At 44.4% G+C, this 17,823-nt stretch overlaps 1 protein-coding gene and 1 long non-coding RNA gene across 5 annotated transcripts in view; one reads left to right on the plus strand and one right to left on the minus strand.

The window, feature by feature from the left end:
• The window catches only part of LOC147106199 (uncharacterized), a 188,084-nt gene extending 171,259 nt beyond the window's left edge, over positions 1-16,825 (plus strand). For all 3 annotated transcript variants that reach the window (XR_015081383.1, XR_015081385.1, XR_015081384.1), the window contains 2 exons: positions 6,559-6,602; positions 7,085-16,825. This is a non-coding gene — a long non-coding RNA (uncharacterized LOC147106199). The remainder of the gene's footprint in view (positions 1-6,558; positions 6,603-7,084) is intronic.
• LOC147106200 (potassium voltage-gated channel subfamily KQT member 1-like) overlaps positions 1-17,823 on the minus strand; it is a 793,335-nt gene that overhangs the window by 73,223 nt on the left and 702,289 nt on the right. The gene's annotated exons all lie outside the window — the stretch shown is intronic.

Here is a 17,823-nt window from a genome sequence, read left to right on the forward strand (position 1 = left end):
AGAGAGAAAGAGGGGAGAGAGGCAGAGAGAGAGAGGATTAAGGGGGGCGAGAGGGAAGGGAGTAGAGAGAGGGGAGGAGGGCGAAAGAGAGAGATGATTGGAGGGAGAGAGAGAGAGAGAGAGGAGGGGGGAGAGCGTGAGGAGGGGAGAGGAGGTCAGGAACTTGGGGAGAAGAGGTCAGGAACCCGGGGGGTAAAGATCACAGAGGGCACAGTGGGGATGGGGGAAGGTGGTGATCCAGGTCTAAAGGCGGGGGGGGGGGCAGAGGATGAGAGTGTGAACGTGATCCAGATGGTAAGACAGATCATATTCTTCCAACCCCACCCTCTTTACACCCGCACCACATTCTCCCTCTCCTCCCACTAGACCTGGTTGACTTCTCAGAAAGCTGTCACTATTCACTTCATACCCAATAAACCTGTTAACAGTCCGTGGCCCACGCACAATGCCCCATCTATGGGTGGGGTAGGGGAAGGCCAGGAACTTATTGGGAGGAGGTCAGGAACCTGGGGGGGAGGAACTTGGGCAAGGAGAGGTCAGGAATCCAAGGGGGGAGGGGAGGGGAGGAGGAACTTGGGCGGTGGGGCAGGAACTTGTTTGGGGAGTGGGAGAAGGTCTTAACCTGCGAGAGTGCACCCTGTCTGTTCCAAGTGAGCTCTGTTCTGTCTGAATTAGGCAATCAGAATGGCTCGAATTACAGTTTGCAAAGTACAGGAAACTTTTTTAAAATCCGGCACCGACGTGGTGCCGGTTCATCAAAATTTCCGGATAACCGAACGCTATAGTAAAAGATACGGAGAGCTGACAGCTCCGTATAAAGCAACAAACCCTGTTGCTTAGCAACAAGTGCAGAACAATGGCCACAAGTTCCAAGCGTCTCTGTAGCTTAGCAACAGCTGCAGTCACACCCTTGCACAGCAACAGATGGAGGAAGGCAAGTACAATATGAAGTAAAACCTACTCCTGAATTTTGCCGGTTAACCGAGATTTCCGGTTATTTAGGTGCCGGTAAATCGAAAGTTTCCTGTAATTGATTTACATAGGCAGGGAGGATCTAGTTACACATTCCAGAGAAACTGCTGGGTGTCTTGTCCTCCAAGGGGACCAATCAGCAATATGGTCTTGTCATCCAAGGGGACCAATCAGAACTTTGGTGTTGCGAAATAGACATGTCCAGCCAAGATGGTGCAGTCTGAAGCCGGGTCCTCTCGGCCCAGAGCTGCTCGAGGTTGTCCTCCAAGGCCATCTGCAGTCTCCTCAATTGAAGGTCAGCAAACTTCCACCACCTGCAGCCACCGCGTAGGAGCACTAGGAATCATAGAATGGTTACAACACAGGAGGCCATTCGGCTTGTCGAAGCCCATGCCGGCTCTCTGCAAGAGCACTTCAGCTTGTCCCACGCCCCCGCCCTTTCTCCGTAGCCCTGCAGTTTTTTTTCCTTTCAGGTGCATACCCAATTCCCTTTTGAAAGCCACAATTGAATCTGCCTCCACCACTCTTTCAGGCAGTGAATTCCAGATCCTAACCACTCGCTGCGTAAAAATGTTTTTCCTGATGTTGCCTTTGGTTCTTCTGCCAATCACCTTAAATCTGTGTCCTCTGGTTCTCGACCCTTCTGCCCCTCGACCCTTCTGCCCATGGAAGCAGTTTCTCTCTATCTACTCTGTCTAGACCCCTCATGATTTTGAACACCTCTATCAAATCTCTTTTCAACCGTCTCTGCTTTAAGGAGAACAACCACAGCTTCTCCAGTCTATCCACGTAACTGATGTCCCTCATCCCTGGAATCATTCTCATAAATCTTTTCTGCACCCTCGCTAAGGCCTTCACATCCTTCCCAAAGTGTGGTGCCCAAAATTGGACACAATACTCCAGTTGAGGCCGAACCAGTGTTTTATAAAGGGTTATCATAACTTCCTTTATAAAGGTTCATTCTAAGGATAGGCAAAGGCACACAGAAGACAGGCACTGAAGGAATACAAAAGTGTGATTAGTTTATTTTTGTATGCATTATGTAATGATTTGAATTTATAAAATTGGATTAGAATGTGCATTTTGTGGTGGTTTTTAATTTAATGTGTTGTCAGAAATGGGACGAGGTGATTGTCAGTGATAGAGGAAAGGTAAGGACTGTTACACTGGTGAATGGGGAGTTGTGGTTCAGGTTACTGGTATTTCATCACGTAGAGCCCAGGCATAAAGGGGCAGTCTACGATGTAGCCTCCCTTCCTCTTTGTCTTCCTCCACTTCCTGTTGCACTTCCTTCTCTTCCACTTCCTCCTGCACCTCTTCATCATGCTCCTCAGCTTCTCGCCTGATAGGTGGTGGCAAGCACTGTCCCCTCATAATGGTGAGGTTGTGCAGCATGCAGCATACTACCACAAATCTTGATACCCGCTCAGCTGAGTACTGCAGGGTTCCTCAGTGTGGTCCAGGCAGCGGAAGCGTTGCTTGAGGACTCCGATGGTGCACTCTATAAAGTTCCTTGCGGCAGCATGGCTCTCATTGTAGGCCTGCTGTGCATATGTACGTGGGTTCTGGACTGGAGTTATGAGCCATGTCATGAGTGGATTACGCTTGTCGCCCAGTAGCCAGCCTTTGACTTGCCGTGGTGGGTCAAATACAGAGGACTGCTGCAGAATGAAGGAATCGTGACTGCTGCCAGGATAACAGGCATTCACCGACAAGATGCACGACCTATGGCCGTACACCAGCTGCACATTGAGGGAGTGGCATCCCTTTTGGTTCATGAAAATGGCCGAGTTCAGATGAGGCACATGTAAGGCAATGCGCGTGCAGTCAATGGCACCCTGCACCATGGGGAAGCCTGCAATCCATGCAAACCCTTGTGCTCGCTTCGCCTGCTTGTCTCTGGCAAGAGGAAATGATATGAAGCTGTCTCTCTTTGTATAGAGAGCCTCAGTGACGTCCTTTATGCAGCAATGCACTGCAAACTGCGAGATGTTGCTTATATTTCCAGCAACAGCCTGGAAGGAGCCAGTCACATTAAAGTTAAGAGTCACGGTCACTTTGCAGCCACAGGCAATGCGGTCCTTTCCCTACTTCAAGGTTGCAGTTGTAGCTGCAGTAGTTGGCAGATTTCAGTCACGACCTCTTTTGTGAAGCGAAGACATCTCATGCATTGGTCCTCGCTGAAGTTGAGGTAAGAGAATTGCTCCCTAAAGACCGTCAGCGGATATGGCCTCCACCTGAGTCCTTCTCCTCCTCCTCCTTCTCTAGCAGCTTGTCCTGCTCTGCGTGGCCTCTGTTCATTCTCACAGTCATGCTTACTTCCCAGAAGAAGCATTACCAGGCCAACCATATCTGGAGGCAACTTGTTTCAGCACAAGCTTTTAAATGCAAGAAAAGTACTTTAGCACCAACCAGTCCACTCCCTGTAGCCTATTCAAACTTTAGCCAAGTATAGGAAAGCTCCAAAAACATGTACAATTGCACCAGCAGCCAGAAGAAATAATCCAGCAACTAACCTGTAAGTAGTTCATGATCCCTTTAAATAGCGCTGGTGGGGGGATCCTTCATTCTGTTTAATGTCATGTTCAGCTGTGCGAGGTTAAGACAAGGTGTTGGCTTTAGTATGGAGTTCAAAAATAGCAGCGCTGGTGTCAAATCAGCATTGCGCACTGATTGACGTCATAATCTGCCTGCTCTGCATGGTGCCAGTGGTTATTAGGTGCGCGCTCCCTTTACCAAGATGGCGTCCCGCGCACTTCTCGGACCCCATTTTTGAGCATCAGGTGGCTGCATAGTGCCTAAAGGTTGGGCGCTACACAGCCCAATGTAGCCCCCATGAATTCTCAATTACACTTTCAAGGACTTCTCTCTTTAGTTCAGTTTCCTCGCTCACCATGAGATAAATCTCTTTGTAAAGCTGGTTGTTGGCAGTAACAGTCACATTTGAGATCCAATATAGATTAAAATAAGTAACTTTTGCTGATCTTTCCTTTTCCTTCATTTTGAAAGCAGTAATGATGACATAACTGTAATTAACGTGTTAATGAATGTGTTAATTTAACAATCTGTTGGAAGAATTTTACTAGCTGATAAGTTCCTGTTCAAATTTTGATCTAATCAACTCACATGCTCAATTGAGCATGAAACACCTTCAGTCAAACCAAGCAGTAAGAGTAGGCTGGGGTTATATGATCAACTTTTTTAAAGCATATCAAATATGGGCCTACAAATTCAATGGCGCCGTGACCATTTTTATGGCACCAAATGTTCGCCTAAGCCTCCAGTATCATTACGAGCAAGAAGTATGCTGCCTGACATATTGCTTTAGGCAAAATATAGGCGTCCAGGGCCCGTGCCTGAAACAGGCATTAGGTCTTTTGCATGTGCAAAAGAGGGGCAATCCTGCTTGTTTGAGGCTCCCTCTGCGATATTGGTTTGCCCTGAGGCAGCCAGTGCCGGTGCCAGCTACATTCAAGAAAACCAGGTCTACGTGCGGCCTAACAGGCAGTCCTTAAAAGGACCACTACAGGTCGCCTCCAGAAAGGTTAGTTTGTTAAAAATATTGACCTGAATATGGAGCCGGGGGGAGCGGGAGCGGGAGCACACCCATTCCCCAATCACAACCTCGCCACCCCACTGATTACCGCCACCAACCTCCCTGCTACTCTTAGCCAATACACAGTTAAATGTTAGTCATTTTCCTTGCTCCAGCTTGAATGACTTGAGAAGTTTATTTGCTTTTCAGAAGAAATTCCTCAGTTGACTTTACCTTTTGCTATTAACCTTTTACCTCCACTATTTTTTTTTTCCTTTCCAATTTTCTTCCTGTTAAGGCATTGACTCCTTGCTGGTACTTCCTCCACATGGTCACCGTTCATGCTCGACACTGGGGCCTAGAAATTCGGTGGGCTGCGCCACCAGTTAGCGCCCAAAGAGGGCACTTAGTGGGTTTAGCGCCTCTGGCCACGCCTCCCGTGAAATTTAGCGGGGTGCTAATGGCGGCGTTAGCCGGTAGCGCTGTGCTGCCACCAATGATGTCATTCGTGTGCGCAGCGCCCCGCTACCACCCCGATCGCCAAATTTGGTAGCGCCCCCCGCTGTAACGCCGGTTGCAATTTGCGACTGGTTCAGGGGGGCCTACCTGCGGCGGTAGAGGCGCTGAGGTGCAGGGCGGCCATTTTTTTTGCTGGTCGCCTGCCAGCACCTCTTCGCGCAGCCGTCCCCGGCCTCCTGAGCCCCCCCCACCCCCGCGTTGTGCCGGCTGTCTCTCAAGAGCCCGGCACTTCTCCTCGGTGCCGGGCTCTTTTGCTGGCACTCGCGATCTCAGATCGCGCTGCAGCAGGCCCCTCCCCTTTAAGAAGTAGCGCCGCGCTTCCGTTTGGGGCACTCAAACTGAATTTCCGTCGGGCGCTCGTGACTCCTTCTGGAGCGGTACTTCCGGCGCCCTGGCGAGACTGGTGCCCCGAATTTCTAGGCCCGTTTGTGGGCTATTCAGTAACGGGCATTACATGTGAGCCTGATCCTATCTTCACTTACATCTTCACACACGCATGTCTGGGAGGGATGTGTGGATAGCAATTATGAGCAAGAATCTTGGTCAATTTTCTGCAAAGCAGCCATTCTAGCACCTTAACTGAGAATCTTATGCGATCTTTCTGGTCTACATGGCTCAGCAACTCATTGAATAAACATGCTGAGCTACCAGAGTGGCTATCCCTTTCTGCATCTTGTGAACCATTATCTATTATTTAATGGATTTCACCAGTATTTTCCCTGATGTCTAGTATAATCATTCAATCATCCTTGTTGACCATTTTTGATTAGATGCGACTAACATATGCCCTTTATTTAGTCTTGTAGATATGAAAAATTACAACAAAACAACATTAAAAAAAAAGAACGAATCTGGTGGGATCTTTCTTCTCTGTTTCCTTTTACATTGACCTGTGAAAATGATGCTATGGCTTGTGTTTTACAGCAGGCTTCGTATTTATATTGCGTTAAAAATACCTTGAAGGCATAGTTGTGCTTTCCAGTTCCAACAGCTGAGCCCTGACCCTGGGGGAGTTTGCAATATCTCTTCCTGTTTAAAAAAGAACAGGTGGAAAGGTGGTTGAAGGGTTGGGATTTGAGTGGATAAATATTTGTGATAGCCATCATTCCTGAATGATCTTTTCTATAGTTAGCCTGTTATTAAACATTATTTGAAAGGTTCGGATTTAGATTGTGCTTATGTGTTAAAGAATAGACAAATTGTCAGTGATCAGAAATTACAATATTTTAAAAGTTAAAAGAATACATTGTGTTGGTAGCCATGCTGTTCAGTTAGTTGTTATATGTCCTTAAAATTCTTAGCTGGCAAATTGAGCAGTAAAGTGGCACCATTCAGATGAAAATGTAAATGTGGCAAATTGTCAAATATTTCATAAAGCTTTACTGTAATCCTGCCTATCTTTTTCTGTCCCTTACCAATGATGTACTATAAACTCTTCCATAGTGCTTGTGTCTATGTATGCTTAACTCTTAAAAAACACAGAACTCACAGTGCATTTTAATGTGACATGCTTATTTGAATGTTTTAACTAGGGATTCTTCATGAACAAGTTGAACAGATGTGAGGTGACATGAATGTAAGTGAGTGTTCTTAGCTTTGCTTTGTATTGGTCATGATGGGATGTGTTTATGAAAAACCGACTGAAAGGATATGGAGGCAGGTCATCAGTTAGCTTAGTTCAACAAGGCATGTCTTCTGCATTTGCACATTATTCCTGAGTGATGAATATATTTACATTGCCTTTTAATTAATGAAGTCTGATGTTTTCAGAGTACATTTAGAGCTGTGTATATAATTATTTCTGTAAAGGCACAAACATCTTTTGCAGCATCTTTTACTCAAAAAATCTTTTTGTACCACATAAGTTTATTCAAAAACCTGTCTTTTGCAGCGTTGCAATTGAATTGATTTTTAAATGTTACAAACCAATGCAAATTTGGGTAGCAGATATGTCTTATATGCTTCCATTAAAGCTGTGAAAAATCCAGCATAAAATGGTAAACTTGTTTAAAGTTTAATTTTCAAACATTAAATATGGCTTGTCACTTTTCCACACAGAGCAAGAGGCATCAGAAGAAAAGAAAATCCCCGCACTCAGTGAAGGGGTTTTACAGCAGTCTGGGGTACATTACAGGGTACTACCACCCTTGGCTGCAATTGGTGCAAGACACTGGGGAAAAAAATAACTTGGAAAAGATGACTATGTGTCCTGACAAACAACTTCCTTCCTACTAATATCCTTTTTCCACCATGCACGATGAGATCGGAACTGACAATCAAAACAAAACCTATGTATGATATCTGGCCTTGTTTAATTCAAAGGTGTGATTTCTAAGGCCCCATTTATTCTGACTCTACTGAGCAATGCTGGAGTCATAATTCTTCACTGAAGTAATAAAACTGAACATCTGTAGGTCATGGATGTGGGATAGAGTACACAGTGTAGCTTGAATATTGAGCATATGTGCTGCGCACAAAAATGTGACTTACTTTAAAGAAATCCAGGGCCCTTAAGCAAGTCTTCGTACGCGTATACAAGTTTATCCTATATAGGTACGGTTATGTCTCAGGATAGAATTAATTAGATATACATTTTAATTTCTACATTATGTTTTTGTGAAGCTTTGCCACACTATGTAAAATAAAGGCCTTTTCTGATCTATGTGAAATGAATTGTTTGCAGCATTTGATGTTAAATAGAGGAATTTTTGCAGAGACGAGCTGATGGAATTGTATTGCAATTGTTTTTCATTATATTTTCACCTGACAAATCTCAGGTTGTCTATTAGTGAAACCTACCTGTATTCCAGCTATCTTTCTAATGTGCATATCTTAACATACATCAGTACAAAATCTAGCTCATGTTTAGAGGAATAAAGCACATTTTCATGAAATAAAAGTATGCAATTCAACAAGGTTTACACTGCCAAATTTGACTATATTAAAAAAATTGGGATGTTGGCACACAGATCCCCAGTGACAAGTGATAGTAACATGCAAACAGTTCACACCATAGAGATATCCTGCTCCCAGATACTCACAAAAAATTGAATAAAGAAATTTAGTTTGCATTTTTTGAGTTCTCAGTCTTAGAACTTGTATTTATATAGCACGTTTGCGTGGTCTCTCAGAAACATTTGACAACATTTCACGTAAACATACATACAATGAATTGCAGTCATTGGGGGAGAAATTCGGTGGGCTGCGCCACCAGTTAGCGCCTAAAGAGGACACTCAGTGGCTTTAGCGCCACTGGCCACGCCTCCCGCGATATTTAGCTGGGGCGCTAATGGTGGCGTTAGCCTGTTGCGCTGCGCTGCCACCGATGACGTCATCGGTGTACGCAGTGCCCCGCTACCGCCCCAATCGCGATATTTGGCAGCGACCGCCTCTGTAGCGCCGCTCGCTAATCGCGCCCGGTTCACGGGGCCTACCTGTGGCGGCAGTGGCGCAAATTAAGGTGGAGGTGTGGGGCGGCCGTTTTTTTCGGCAGCCGCCTGCCAGCACCTCCGTCCCCGGCCTCCTGTTCTCCCCCCGCGGCATTGCCGGCTGTTTTCCGAGAGCCCGGCACTTCTCGGTGCCAGGCTCTTTTGCCGGCACTCGCGATTGCTCATCGCGCTGGTGCAGGCACCTCCCCCTTAAGAATGGGAGGAAGGCCTGCAGTACCGCAGCGCGCCGTGCCGCAGCGTGTGGCGCCACGGCACGTTGCGCTGTGATATTCAGTTTCAGCGCCCTAAGAGGGACGCGGAGCGCCTCGAGCCTCACCCCGTGTCCCTCTTGGGGCGCTCAAGCTGAATTTCCGGCGATCGCTGCTGCTCCGATCGCAGCACAAAATCTGGCGCCCAGGCGAGCTTGGCGCCCCGTTTGCGGCTCCACCCAATTTCTCCCCCATTATGTTTTATGTAGATGAGCACTGCAGCCATTTTTTGCACAACAATGTCTAATAAACAGGGATGAAATGAATGACTGGTTAATCTGTTTTTGGCTGAGGGAATAATGCAGGCCAGGTCAACAGCCTGCTCTTCTTCAATATTGCCTAAGGATCTTTAACATTCACCTCCCGGAACTGGTAGCCTCTGACAATGCAGCACTCCCTCAGTACTGCACTGTTATGTTAACCTAGATTGTATTCAAGTATTGGAGTGACTCAGGTGAGAATAATTCCAATTGAGCCAAACTGGTACTACAGGCACAGAGCAGGTTATTTCCTGTGGGGAGATAAAAATAGGCAGCAGTTATCCCAGGCCATTCTCATGTTTCTCGTAACAATTGGTTGCAGACCAGCATTGCCAGAGGCCTGAGAGCAGATTATCTGCTTATCCTGTCAAAGAAAAATGTACGGGTAGGTGAAAGGATACCCTAAATTCAGGAAAAAAAACTGTCAAGCAAACTAAATGGTTCTATATGATATTGGATTAAGCACATTATGGGGAAATTTGTTCCGTATACAATGACTATCCTCCGTCAGAAAAATTTACATCTAACTTGCTTCTCAAAATCATTTTTCAATGCTGGAGAGAGAAAGATGGAATACAAGGAAAGGTTTAATTTGCAAATTAGTAGCTTCTCTCACCATTTCCTTTCTAACACTTGAAGGAAAACAATACAAGTTTCTTCACTATATCCTTGCAATTCTTGGATTTGAACCCAGGATTTTTCTAAAACTTTCCCTCACCAAACTCTTTTTTGGCTTCCATTAATTTATAACAACTCATGTAAACTTACTATTAGTTCTGTGTCTGTCTGCATGGATCAATTGTCGAATTCATTTTTAATGCTCCATGAAGGTTTTTTCATCTGATGCCAGACAATTCATACCTTAGCAATGGGGCACTCAGTGTCACATAAGGGCTTAATACTCAAAGTGGAGCAATTGTTAAAGGGGATGGAAACTGAGAAAAATATAGCAAATAAAACTCATTAAACTACGTACAAAGGATTAATTTGATTGGGTGTTTTTGATGATGGTTTACCATACACATGTTGCTGTGAGAGAAATTACGAGGCTAGACTGCCTACTTGTACAGAGATAACTCTGGGTATCTCTGTCTACACTGAGAAATGTTTGGATTACACTCTAATGCCTTCAGCTGTGACCCTACTTTGCTAGAGGTCTCTGCCTGACAATCATCACTTTAAAACTAAGCTGTCTTCTTTGATGATACTTTTTTTTTTACTGTAAAATAAGTTTATAGATAGAGAGAAGCAGTACTTGGGGCAAAATGTTTGGGGCTGGAAAGAGTGTCACTTTTGAACTTCATAATCGTATTAATTCACTTGACTAAACATAGTGGCCCAGAAATTGGTGTCGGGGGCTTCCCGCAGGTGCTAGCCCCCGACCTACACTTACCTAGCGCGCCGACAGTTGAAGCCTGGCCCTGCGTGGATTTCCTGTCAGTGGCCCGGTTCAGCTCCCGGCGCGCTGTGCTTGCGTGATCCAGCGGTGTAGTTAGTTCGATGAGTCGGCTGGGATTACGTGAGCACTGGGCAACCAATCGGAGGTTGCAAAAGTTCATTCATGAGTTTGATAGTAAGAACTGTCAAACTCATGAAAACTCCGGGTGCCCAAAACAGTACTTAAACTTCAAATAAAAGTTTTTAAAAATCCCACTAATTAAATGAACTATTAATAACTGTAAAAAACTAATTTAAACAATTATTCAAATTTTTGAAAAAATAATTTTTTAACAAATTGGGTCTAAAAATACACTTACCTTACTGTAAAATCTTTAAAAATAATAAACCTGTGGAAAAAAATTTCTAACTTTAATTGATAGACCACTTACCTTTTAAAACTAAGTACTTACGTCTGCTTTTTTCTCACGTAAAAACTGGAGGCCTTATCGCACGGGCAACCCTGTAAAAAAAAAAGGAATTTCAGCGCGCACGCGCAGACTCCTGTGCGCACGCGTTCCACCTCTGAACTCCTTGGTTCAGAGGAAAGGAAATGTTGGTTTTCCGCGCATGCGCTGTGCATGCTGAAAACCAGCACTTCCAATGGGCCCACGCATGAGTACACGGTGCTTACTCACGCGTTGGGACCCGAATTACTGGGCCACTAGTGTTAATTATACTTGAATGTGACTTTCCTCTGTAGCATCATCCTGACACAGCTGTAGTTCTGTAGAACTGGCACTGAGAATTTGCAACATCAGAAAATTTAAGTTGATTAAAATATATAAGGCTCAAAGCTCATTGTGCTATATAATTGAAGCAAAAAGCAAATAAAGGAAGAAATGTAAGTCTGGAAGCACAGTACACAAAAATCTTATGCATCTGAGTCAGTTCAGGTTATGATTGTCAGATAACTGTTCAGATAATGTAAGCACCATATTGAGGGATGCAGTAGGGATGAGCACTGATCCAGCCCTTAAAACTAACTTCCATAAATTTGAGCCAAAACCACATTTTTCTTTTAAAAGCAAGCAGCTTAGAAATTCGACCGATAAGTGCCATTTTTAGGGCGGTAATCGGCCTCCTAAGCCTCCAATATGGTGAGCATATAGCGTACGCTCATTACAAGTCGGACTTGTGCTGCCCGCCATATTGGTATAGGCAAAAAAAAAGCGTTCAGGCCCCATGCCTGAAACAGGCATTAGACTCTTTGCATATTCAAATAAAGGGCCTAATGCCTGTTTGAAGCCCCCTCTGCAATACTGAGTTGCCCTGAACGCAGCTGATGTTGGGCCGACTGTATTCAGGAAAACCAGGTCTACATGCGGCTTAACAGGAGGTCTTTAAAGGGACCGCTGCAGGCCACAACCAACAAGGTAATTGTTTAAAATATACTTACCTCTATATGGAGCCAGGTGGAGCAGGTGCGTTCCTCTCAACCCCAAATTAAAACCACATGGGCCGCTGCCAGCCATCTCTTCCCACTCCTCCCCATTGCGATCTCAAGCCCCCTATCCGATCGATGCCACAACCCCCTTCCCCTATTCTGGCTTCTCCCCTCCTGATCCTGACCTCTGCCACCTCCCCTCCGATTCTGGTCTCTGCTCTCTCCGATCCCAGCCTCTGGCCAGCCTGATTGCCACCAACCACTACCCACCCTTCCTAATCACTACTACCCCATCCTTCCCTATCACCACTACCCTCCATCTCAGGGTATAAGGTGCCTCCAGCTTGCCGACAATGAGGCTCAAGGCTCAATATCACATGTGCCTCAGACCTAGCCTTTCAAGCATGGGGATCCATCCCTGCGCACCCATTTTTGGGCATGCTCAAATTTCTAGACCACTATGCAATTCCTTAAAATCTGAATTTAGTTCTCTTGCACTGGGTCTTGAAGAAATCTTGACATAGAAAAACTGTGATGTTTGAGTGTAGATTGTTTAATTAAGGCTTGGAGTCATTCTTATTCTGCCATCTGTCTGATTTTGAACTGAAAGGTGTTAACTCAGAAAGAAAATCACCAGTGTAAAAATAACACACATAGGACTGTAGTACAAATTGTATGGGGCAGGCGATCACCAGAGATATGCCTGTAGTGAATAGCGAAAGACTATTTCCTCTGGATGAGGAGTCATCAATTTAAAATTGTCACTGGCGGGGGGAGGGGGGAAGTCGAGATTATGAAAAGATTCTTTGCATAAAGAATTATTGGAGCATGGAATGCTTTACCACAGAGAATGGTTGAGACAGAGTCCATTGTATCCTCTAAGGGATAAATTGGAAAAATATTTGAAGCAGAAGATGATTAGTTTAAGATTGTTCTAGCATAGAACCGGCACAGAAACAATGGGCTGAAGGGTATCCTGTGCTGTAAATTTCTATAGTGCTATGGCAATTATAGGAGAAATAAATAAGTGTACAAAAGTATGTTTTGCAGAAATTGGTGAAGGGGAATTCCTGAACTTATTTTCTTGCAGTCTGGGGTATTCCCCTCCCAGAAAATTTAGATTTTTTTATATTTTGGTGCATTTTCCATTTTTTTGAAGTCTACTCTGTATGTTAACTTGAGCATTTAAGTGATAATATGGAAAGAGAAGCAAAACCTGGCACCAGAAAAGATGCAAAATGAAACAATAGGATGAATAAAGTGTACACATTCATTTCTCTCATATTTGTCTGAATGAGTATCAGTGTAGTGACAATTAAACACAGTTAAGTCCCAGTTGTTATCAGTACAGTGCAGTGTAACCAAAATACGTCCTGCCTTCAGGCACTGAAGTGCACAAATGAACTTATTAGAGCTAAATGCATATTTCACAAAATTGTTTTGTTCCTAGGTGTATATAGGGTAGACCTAAATAAAGATTAAAAATAGTATATTGAACATAATTACCGTGGTAACATCAGGTTTAAGAAAAGCTCATGTTCACACCCCAACGTAACGATCACACTCCACTCAAGTCAAAAGAACAGTAACTTGATTTAAAAAAATGCTCCTATTGCAGAATATGTGCAGTCAGCACACAATAAAGCATATTGTAAGTGATAAAACATCAAGAGTTATGAAATGTGGGATGAAACTTTGAGGCTTCATGACACTAGCGAAAGGCAAAAAACCTAGGGGTAAAAATTTGGTAGTGCCCCTTTCGCTACCTTTGCCGGGTAGCGCCCCAAAAAAGTTAGCACCCCCGTGGCCGATTTTCCCAGGTAACGCCCCGAGAGGGAGGTGGGACGCTATTGGAAGCACCCCGCGTCCCTCTTGGGGTGCTGCTACCCAAACCTGCGGCGCAACGTGCCGCAGCGCCATGCGCTGCAGCACGTCGTGCCATGGTACTGCAGGCCTTCCTCCCCTTCTTAAAGGGGAGGGGCCTGGTACAGCGCGTCCCAGCAACCAGCTGGGCCACCAGGAATCGGGAGTGCCGGCAAACGAGCCCGGCACTCAAGAGGAGTGCCAGGCTCACGGAGAGCAGCTGGCACCCCGTGGGGGGGCTTCACGGGGGCCGGGAACAGCAACGGAAGCAGGTGCTGGCAGGCGGCCAGCAACAAAAATGGCCGCCCGCCGCCGTCCCGGCCGCAGGTAGGCCCCCCTGAACCAGTTGGACATAGCGTCCGGCAGTAAGTCGGGGGGGCGCCACCCAATATTACAACCGGGGCACTGTGCATGGTGATGACGTCATCACTGGCGGCGCAGCGCTAACTGTTAGCGCCGCCGCTAACCTCCCGCTGAATTTCGCAGGAGGCGTTAGCGGCACCGCGCCCAGGCGCCAGTTAATTTGCACCCTGTTAGCGCCCTCTTAGGGGGCTAACGGAAGGCACAAATCAACTGAATTTAGCCCCCCTAAACTTTGCTAGTTTACTAACTTTGGCCACTACCTGGTGTATGCTGCTCTTTCACATTATTGTGAATATACATAATCAGGCAGGATTTCTTGATTCACTTAATTATCATTATACTTCTTTAGGGTTAAAACTGACAGTTATATTATTTATTCTTGTTCAAAATTGATTAGTTTTAGTCCTGTGTGATCTTTCTCCCTTTCTATTCTGAACCATGACTCCTTCTGTCACTCTATATGAAATGGTAGTGTGTACTCATGAAAAATTGAGCAGCAGGAACTCATTTGACAGCTTCACAGTGCATAGGAAGCCAAAACTTTGAATGGGGGTGGCACAGGGCTGGCTTTGCTTTGACTTTAGAACCTCCCTGAATGCAGAGAAAATACATGCTGCATGTAAGACCATGCTTCACAGCTCAGCCTAGGGCCTGCTTTTCACCCTGGCTGGATTTCCCTTCTCCTGCTGGACAGCTAGTGGACAGGTACAAAAAGTAATCAAAAAGACTAATGGTATGTTGGCCTTCATCTCAATGGGGCTTGTAAACCATTGCTCCTGGAAACATGTAATCACTGGGCACAAAGGACAGAAGAAAGCAGGTGGAGATCTGTAACACCAGGTCTCTACCACTTTACATAGTCTTGGGGCTTCCTGGCTAACCCCAAGTGGTGGAACAGGGCCTGTGCATGCAATAGGTGCAGGCTGACTACGGTAATTCCAATGAGGTGGATGGGTCCTTTCTGGAAATTTCCTGATATTGCAGCCCAAGGCACCCCAAGAAGCTGATGATGGGGTTTGTGCAGGCACCCTTCTTCAGATTGAATGTTGTGTATGTGTGGCTATCACACGAAGACAGGATTGAGTTGGCTGTGATGCCCTCCATAGTTTGATAGCCTGGCAGTGCTCACAGTCACACATGAATAATGGCCACTTGGATGGGATACTGGGAGGTGACCAGCACCCATGGAACCTTACTCTAGTGAAGAACTCAACAGGTATGTGAGAGAAGGGAAAAAATGGGCAGAAAAATTAAAATGTTTGTTTATTCCATAGAACCTTTCCTTGCTTTCTTCTAAGTTTTTACATAAGAACATAAGACGTAGGAGCAGGAGTAGGTCATTTGGCCCCTCGAGCCTGCTCCGCCATTCAATAAGATCATGGCTGATCTAATCTTGGCCTCAACTCCAGTTCCCTGCCCGCTCCCCATAACCCGAGACTCCCTTACCATTCAAAAATCTGTATCTTCAACTTAAATATATTCAATGATCGAGCCTCCACAGCTCTCTGGGGAAGAGAATTCCAAAGATTCACGACCCTCAAGAGAAGAAATTCCTCCTAATTTCCATTTTAAATGGGTGCCCCCTTATTCTGAAATTATGCCCCCTAGTTCTAGATTTCCCCACGAGGGGAAATATCCTCTCTGCATCTACCCTGTCAAGCCCCTTCAGAATCTTCTATGTTTCAATAAGATCCCCTCTCATTCTTCTAAACTCCAATGAGTATAGGCCCAACCTGCTCAACCTTTCTTCATAAGTCAACCCCCTCATCTTCGGAATCAACCTCGTGAACCTTCTCTGAACTACCTCCAATGCAAATATATCCTTCCTTAAATAAGGAGACCAAAACTGTACGCAGTACTCCAGGTGTGGTCTCATCAATGCCTTGTACAGTTGTAACAGGACTTTCCTACTTTTATACTCCATTCGCTTTGCAATAAAGACCAACATTCCATTTGCCTTCCTAATTGCTTGCTGTACCGGCATACTAACTTTGTGATTCATGTACAAGGACCCCCAGATCCCTCTGTAACTCAGCATTTTGTAATCTCTCCCCATTTAAATAATAATTTGCTTTTGCATTTTATTTCTGAATATAATCATTATTATAGGTAACAATAAATGCTTCAGTGAATAATTAATGTTTAATTGACTGCCAATGCCCAAATATAACATGCAAAAGTGATGTATGTCACTTCGATTCATTCAGATTTCTTTATTTTATATACAGTGTTCTGATTACAAAATATTCTCAAATTGAACTGCTAAAGTGTTTATTTGGGAAAAAAAGGCAATGTGCTGGAAATAGATTAAAGGTGTTAGTTTGCCTACATATTCCTGTTATTTCTATTTTCAGGTAACCAGTAGATGATGACTGTGATGAATGGAGCCAGTTTTCTCCATAGTGCCTTTAGTGACCCAGTAAGACCTCAGTTTTACTTCACCTACTTACAATATATTACTCTATGACAAAACGAGCAAGTTTATATAACTCATGGGTCCCATTATGTCTTAGATAATTAGAACTGTGCACAAATAAAAATGTGCTGTAACTGATAAGGTGAAGAAAATATGGATTGGCACACTTCTAAGCAAATGTTCAATTTAATCTTTAACTGACATGGAAACTAAGAAAACACTCAGGTTTGAGATAAAAATGTATATTTTATTATGTATAGTTAATCCTCAAATATACAACTTATATAAGCAAATCCATGGTTTGTCTGATTATGTAAATTATCAGCCAATTTGTTTCTTACAAAGAAAATAAAGACATAAGTTCTGTTTATGGTTATATGGCCTTTTCTCTCTGTCTCAACTTACTCCATATAGCAAAATTCATGTACCTATTTTTCTTTATTTATATTTATTCCCACTTTGTATCCATCTTGTACGATGCATCATTTCACCAGTTGAGAGGGCAGACATGCAAGTTCCTCCAAACCATCTGCCCATTATGTTTGCTAACCAATGGCTAAGAATTGCACAGCAGCACCCTTGAGTGACTTATCCTTGTACTTAACCTCCTTCCTTGGCCTCTAGAGGGTGAGGAACAATGTCCTGCTGATGACTCTGCCTCTGTTTTCTCCTCCCCACTAGCCTCTGTTCAGCACAGCAGAAGATCTGACACCTTAGCAGGATGTGGGACCACAAGCACAATCATATGTTCCAACACACCATTTACCACATATTCGACTTACAATGAGCTACATTACTAACCTATCATCACTGGATTAACAAGTAATTGTGCAAAGTATATACACAATTGCAATCCTTCAAACCATCAAGCAAATGAAAACTGCATATTCCGTTGGCCAGTGCACCATTTTCAACAATGATGAGATGCAGCCACAGCTGTTTCCCATCAACTAGGGCTGTGACCTGACCTTGCACCTGCTTAAATGCTTCATGCACCATTAGCTACAGTAGTTCCCCACTATCAGGCTTCTGGATGTGTTTATTAACAAAAAGCTGGCCTGCGATAGGCATATGCAGTTTACAGTGAACAAAGCCTAACAGATAGTGGATTCCTCAGAAGATTTAAGTTCCTACTGCAAGTTCAGAGAAGTGATAGTTTATAAAAGCTTTGTTTGACCCAACTGCAGTGTGGAAACTCTTTATGTAGAAATGTAGTGGTATTGTCATTTTGTCACCTTGACAGAATTCAAAGATATGCAAAAAGGCTCTAATACCTGATATGAAATTTCTATATAGACTCAGCATTCTTCATCCTACTCCATGGAGTTTAATGTGTCACAGCTTCCTGTCTGGTAGATTTGCTCTTAAAGCCAT

This window comes from Somniosus microcephalus, chromosome 16 (assembly GCF_052327205.1).
Source record: "Somniosus microcephalus isolate GS21.2 chromosome 16, FLI_Smic_1.0, whole genome shotgun sequence".
NCBI classification, from domain to species: Eukaryota; Metazoa; Chordata; class Chondrichthyes; order Squaliformes; family Somniosidae; genus Somniosus; species Somniosus microcephalus.